The sequence below is a fragment of the Bison bison genome, unplaced genomic scaffold (assembly GCF_000754665.1).
Source record: "Bison bison bison isolate TAMUID 2011002044 unplaced genomic scaffold, Bison_UMD1.0 scf7180017864479, whole genome shotgun sequence".
Classification (NCBI taxonomy): domain Eukaryota; kingdom Metazoa; phylum Chordata; class Mammalia; order Artiodactyla; family Bovidae; genus Bison; species Bison bison.
In genome coordinates, this window is record NW_011495039.1 from 4,163,395 (window position 1) to 4,170,145 (window position 6,751).

Genomic DNA, 6,751 nt, shown 5'->3' on the forward strand with positions numbered 1-6,751 from the left:
ACATGTCTTCCGCTGTTTACACCATTGCTTCTGCTCTACTGTCTAGCATGTAAAAGGGATAGAAGGAAATAAAGAAGGAAGGAAGGGTGTTAAAAACCTATTGCAAACTGATCACAATACCAAATTATATATTTTATAATATATGACTGCCCTAATTGGCAATTTACTGCTATTTAGGTAGTTTATGAAAAGTGAGACCAAGCAGAAAAACAACCATTTGCTAAATGCATACTATCTGGCATTAGTCCAGGCACTATAGCTAGAACTACAGAGTAGAGCATTTGATTTAATGACTACTAGGCTCAGTAGATGCTGCTTGCTTTAGCAAATGAAGAAATAGATTCAGAGAATTAACTTTCCCTAAGTCACCTAAGTTGTAAGAGTGCTCAGATCTTTATGGTTCCATAAGCTATTCTATTGGAGAAGGCAATGGCACCCCACTCCAGCACTCTTACCTGGAAAATCCCATGGACGGAGGAGCCTGGTAGGCTGTAGTCCATGGGGTCGCTAAGAGTCGGACACAACTGAGTGACTTCCCTTTCACTTCTCACTTTCATGCATTGGAGAAGGAAATGGCAACCCACTCCAGTGTTCTCGCCTGGAGAATCCCAGGGACGGGGGAGCCTGGTGGGCTGCCGTCTATGGGGTCGCACAGAGTTGGACACGACTGAAGCGACTTAGCAGCAGCAGCAGCAGCAACCTATTCTATTCCCCTAATACATACTGTCTCCTCAAAATTAGGATTTCCTTTCTGATGTGTTAGGTGTGTTAGTCACTCAGTTGTATCTGACTCTTTGCGACCCCATGGACTGTAGCCCACAAGGCTCCTCTGTCCATGGAATTCTCCAGGCAAGAATACTGGAATGAGTAGCAATTCCCTTCTTCAGAGAATCTTTCCGACCCAAGGAGAGAACCCAGGTCTCCTGCATTGGCAGGTAGATTTTTTACCATCTGAGTCACTGAAATAATGTGAACATTTTACCTATGTGAACAGAAAGAGGGAAGGGAGCTGGTACTGTTTATTAAGTTCCTAATATATGCTGCTCATTAAGCTAAGTATCTAAAATTTTATCTGTTTCAATTATTCCAGCTATCCCAAAGAAAGGCTGAGAGAAGTTAAGAAGCCTTCTCTAAGTCATGAAGCTCACTGGGACAGAGCTGGGAGGTGATTCAGCTGTGTCTGGTTCTGATACCCATATTCATTGCCTCTGATGAAGCCACCGTTGGAAAGAAAAAGTTGGCCTCACCTCCCTAGGACTAAACTTAAAAGGTATATAATATACTTATTGTGTAGAAACTTTCAGCCAGAGATGAAACAGAAAAATCTATTTCTAGGAACTGGGGGGTGGGGCCGTGATGTCCCTCCACTTCTGCACTGTCTGTGAAGAAGAACGTGGTTGTCAAGTGCCCTAGAATAAATGACACGTTTTGATAGACGCACAAGAGGGTCCTGGCTTCAGGGCCCACAGCAGCAGAACAGGAAACGCAGAGGTTTCCAGGAGAAATGAAGTTGCCTTCTCTAGGGAGAAACAAAAAGGAGCATTTGAACAGGCAGTTGATCGGTAGGAAAACTGCAAAGTGATAAAAGAACTGGAAGTCACAAAAGCCCTTGGCATACTAGTTTTAATAAAATGGTTTGTCCCCAGCTACCCTTTATTCAGTGAGTGCCTTGACGTATGTTTCTAAGAATTATCTTTTAACAATGCAGGTGTTTCCACTGAGCGCCAACCCCTGTCTTTACCAAGGATAAAAGAATCCCTTTGGACTATTTATCTGATTGACCAATCAAGATGTGCATTTATTTCTTTCAGTGATTTTAACCAGAGTTTTCACTGCTTTCTATTGTCTCAGGTGGACAGAATCTGCTACAGTTTTGGCTGTGTGACTTTTTACTAATTATTCATTTGGTTAAATTTGAAGCCATAATTATTAAGTATTTTAGTATTCCCCAAAAATTCCTTTTTAAAATTAGATTGCTACTTGGTAAAAAAAAATCCTAACAATTCTGAGTAAAATATTAAATGTTCCAGATTGGTTTAGCATGAGAAAACACATCTTAAAAATTTGAAGAAAGTTAATATATAACATTTTGACTCTTAGAACTCTTATAATATGCTTCCATATAATTTATTTTGTAATAATTAGATTAGAATCTCCAAACTAGATCATATAAAGGGGGTATAACAATAACATGCATTACGTGATCCATAATATCTCCTTACTGTGAATATATTACAAGATGGCACAGAACCATATTAGCTACGAAAGTGATTTTTCAGCTGAAAATAAATATAAGAATTGCTACTGAGAATTTGCGGATTGAAAAAACACTGGTTACTCTGGCACCAAATTATACATCTTGGTAATGAAAAAGAATATAAATATCTTTGCCTGTGTAGAAACAGTTTTGTCACATGGTGAGACAAGCATACTGAAATTTTCTCTTTTTTGCTACTTAAGACACTCAGAACTAGCATTCACCTGGTATTTTGTAGGTAATTTATGATTTCAGTACTACTGTAAAACAGCCACTTCTCAAAACTAGCATAAATGAACCATATGCCCCAGATATATTTTTTTTTTTCTTCTGGAGTCTATTGGGAAACTATTTGTTCTGAAGAGTATGAAGAAATTCAGCCTCACATCAGGGTCCTTGTCCATTGTGAGTGACAATAAAATACACTAGGCCAGTGTAGATGTCATGTCTAGTGGTTTCTGGGGGAGGAGGGCTGTGGCGAGTAGGTAGCAGAGTCCTCTGACTTTGTGGATTGGGATAAAATGGCTATGACTTGTGTTTATTGCTTCTATTCACAATCTTTTGGAAATACTGTCTAGAACACAGGAAGAGAATGAGACTCTCTCATGGACTGCTCTATCATAGATCAGCACATCAGAGTCACAGTGGATGCTTAGACTGAGTTAATCAATTGTTCATATACTTTGAACAGACCCAAATTACTAATAATTGAAAGTAGCTAAGAAATTTAAAAATAGATTGATGTAATTTAGTGTTAAACGTTTCTGTATCCATTTATGTATTTACTTATCCTACCCAAAGAACCTTGTGCCTGCTACAGCTCCCCTAAACATGTTTGCGCTCTTACCTACTACCATATTTTGTTGTTGCTGCTGCTGTTCTGTTGTTTAATACAATCATTTTCCCTTTAGAGTCTATGTGTGACTTTTTTCAGATCTCTAGGTATAGGGCTGACCCTGGAGAATATGTCAGGGACTGATTGCCTAACAATCAATTAATAATGATTGTAAATCAGTTATGATTAACTGATTATATAATTGATTAAGTAACTGAATATGAATGATAATCAGTTAACAATCAGTTAATGGCAAAGAGAAACAGTGGAAACAGTGGCAAACTTTATTTTTGGGGGCTCCAAAATCACTGCAGATGGTGACTGCACCCATGAAATAAAAAGACACTTGCTCCTTGGAAGAAAAGTTATGACCAACCTAGACAGCATATTAAAAAGCAGAGACGTTACTTTGCCAACAAAGGTCTGTCTAGTCAAAGCTATGGTTTTTCCAGTAATCATGTATGGATGTGAGAGTTGGACTGTGGCGAAAGCTGAGCGCCGAAGAATTGATGCTTTTGAACTGTGATGTTAGAGAAGACTCTTGAGAGTCCCTTGGACTGCAAGGAGGTCCAACCAGTCCATCCTAAAGGAGATCAGTCCTTAATGTTCATTGGAAAAACTGATGTTGAAGCTGAAATTCCAATACTTTGGCCACCTGAGGCAAAGAGCTGACTCATTTGAAAAGACACTGATGCTGGGAAAGATTGAAGGCATGAGGAGAAGGGGACGACAGAGGATGAGATAGTTGGATGGCATCACGGACTCAGTGGACATGAGTTTGGGTAAACTCTGGAAGTTGGTGATGGACGGGGAGGCCTGGTGTGCTGCAGTCCATGGGGTTGCAAAGAGTCGGTTACGACTGAGCAACTGAACTGAACTGATTGCCTAGCAGTCAAACAAACAAAAAGCCTCATAAAAATGGAAATAAATCATATTTAAGAAACTCCTTTGCAATTTGTCATCCTACTTGTTTCCATCACTTTAGCACTGCTCAGTGAATTGCATATAGAAAATGAATAAAAATATTTTTGAACTATCATTTCTTGGCATTGTCAATCTATGAACAAGACAGTTTTTTTTTTTTTTTAATTTTCCATGAAGGGAGAGCATTTTCAATCTGCCATAACATATGCTCACCCATCTTTACCTTGAACCTACGGCATTTCACACTATAGTGAGCATAGATGATTCCTCTTTGACTTTTTTTATGCTGCTGGCAGAAGTCTTCTCGCGTTTGCTTTGAATCCAGTCTTCAGTGCATCTCTGTCTGCTTTTGCACAGATCCAGGAGTATAAGATGTAGCTGAGTCCAGCCTGTCGCCCGTACACCACCACGATGTCGCGAGAAAGGGCACAAGGACCCGTCAGTGTTGGCTTAGCCTTCTGCCCAGCTGGCGCAAGGTCAGGAACTACTTTTTCTTTGGGTTAATTTGCGAACTTTGATGGTGTAAAACAAGGTTCATATCTGTAATAAAAACAATATTGTAGTTTGAAGATTCGCAAATCCCCAAGGAAGTAATTCCTCAAGTATAAACATTGCTAGTTGCATTTATTCACTTGATTCCTCTTTATATGTTAAAAAGAAAAACAAACCCAACAGCCTTTACAAAAAGCATTTTCAGAGTGGCTTCACTTTTCTACAGAACATCAGTTAAAAATCAATAAAAGGCCAGGATGACACAAGATAGTGTTTATTTTTAAAGTTACCTCTATAAATGAATCTTCCAATTTCACATTTTTATGTTTCTCCTTTATGGTTAGTCTTTGGAGAAAATACAAATTAAAGAGTTTTTATTCAGTTGAAATGGAGGCTTTCTTTAGAAGAATTTCTTTCATAAAGCATAGATCAAATCTAAGCTCATATTTTGAATATGGAAATTCTCTTGGTGATGAAAGTTATACCGAGAAAATGTGGAATGTGTGCTTCATACTTTATGTGTTCTTGAGAATAATCACAGTGCCAGTGAACTTCAGGATGATGGAGTTTAATGGGCCCTGGAGTCTGAATAGATCTCATTTCTTGGATTAGCATATGAACTTGCAACCAGAAGTGTGTGTAGAATCAGCACAAATCTGCAGAGAGTCATGGCTCTGGTGGGAAAAACACGTGTGCCAGTCAAAGGAGCCCCTGGCTGCTGTAAGTGATTGAGGAATTGAAAACTTTGGCTCGCTCAGTGTAACTGGGTGCTAGACAGGATTCCACTAGGAAACTTGTGCTGAGATTAGACTAGTTTGTAAAGGATGCCAAGAAAAGCAGAGTTGGTGCTGCTAGGGCAGACTGAGGCATGAACAGTGAAGTCATTGAACGTTATAAAATACTCTAAAAGATGAGGAATTATCTAATAAAAAGTGTTGTCTTTAGTCTTTGGACTTGCTCTTTTGTTTTTCTTTTTCCTTCTCCTCCCTGTTGTGATCAGTCATTGATCTCCAACTAGGTTCAGTTATTTGGTTTCCCTGGCACAGTTGTCATCTGGTCTGGGAATTATAATTAATTATTTTTGTGAAATAGCAACTATCTTGAAGCAATTCATTTATACTGGCAGAAGGTCAAAGCTTGTTTCAGAGTTTTAAGTGCCTAAAAAGTTGAAAAGTATTCTCTTCTCATGTCCTGACAATGAAAGCAAGTAGGTAGTATCAAAGGGAACTGTGGGGTTTCTGGCATTATTGTCCTTTGGTAACAAGAAGAAAAAAGAATGACTTGGAAAGACATAGGAAATTTAGCTCTTACCTGGGTGGATCATGTCAAGTTTTGGTTTTTCCATTTCCCTGTATTTCATTTATTTTTTGGATAGCGTTGTAATTTTACAAAGTGGTTGTGAAAACACTGCTGACAGCTGAATTTACATCCCTGGGTCATAATAGTCACCAGGAGATTGGGTCCACAGTGAATAAGCAGCAAGAAATCTGGGTAGAGGAATGGGGCATAGAGATATTATGTTAAAAACTCATTTAAAATATCAAAAGACACCACCCAATCTAACTTTTTTCCTATCGGTATAGCCATAAGGTAGTTCAGTCCTCAGACACAGTGTGGGGGATATGAAAAAAAGTCATTCATGTAAATTAACATCTTAAATGCATTATTTTGTCTTCAAAAATCTTTATAATTACATGAAAAATATATTAGTATATTTGAAATTTAGAATTAAAAGCTGACTTACTGCCAAATAATGAGCAGGCTATTTTATTTTTGAGAGTTAGGAGAAGGAGAAAATCAAACTAATGAACAAAAAACAATTATTTATTAAACAGTACTTTGTTGATAGAAAATTTAGGAATTAAACAAGTCATATGACCTATAATCTAGGAGCAAAGAAAATTAACCAGTCTGTTCCTTTCAGATTCTTTAAGGCTGTGCTCCTTTCTATAAAGAGAAGCGAAAGAGACCAGTGTTTGCAGACTGTCTGCTTTAAGTCAGATGTTTTATACGCACTATCTCACACCCTCTGAATTAAATGCCACTCAGGGAAGCTTTACAGTCATCTTTTTAATGAATAAAAACATGAACCGCAGAGGGAAAAAAAATAAATCCACTATTGTTAGTAAGTGATGAAGTTCAAATTTTGAACCAGATCTATCCACAAATTTATGTTTGATTTACTTCACTGGCAAGCTGGAAGTGGAAACCAATTAAACATTTTTAAAAACCTGTATTTTTGT

At 38.0% G+C, this 6,751-nt stretch overlaps 1 pseudogene; it reads right to left on the bottom strand.

Annotated features, from left to right (window-relative positions):
- Nucleotides 1-4,256: 4,256 nt before the first annotated feature.
- LOC105004542 lies at nt 4,257-5,853 on the bottom strand (annotated as a pseudogene).
- Nucleotides 5,854-6,751: the final 898 nt, after the last annotated feature.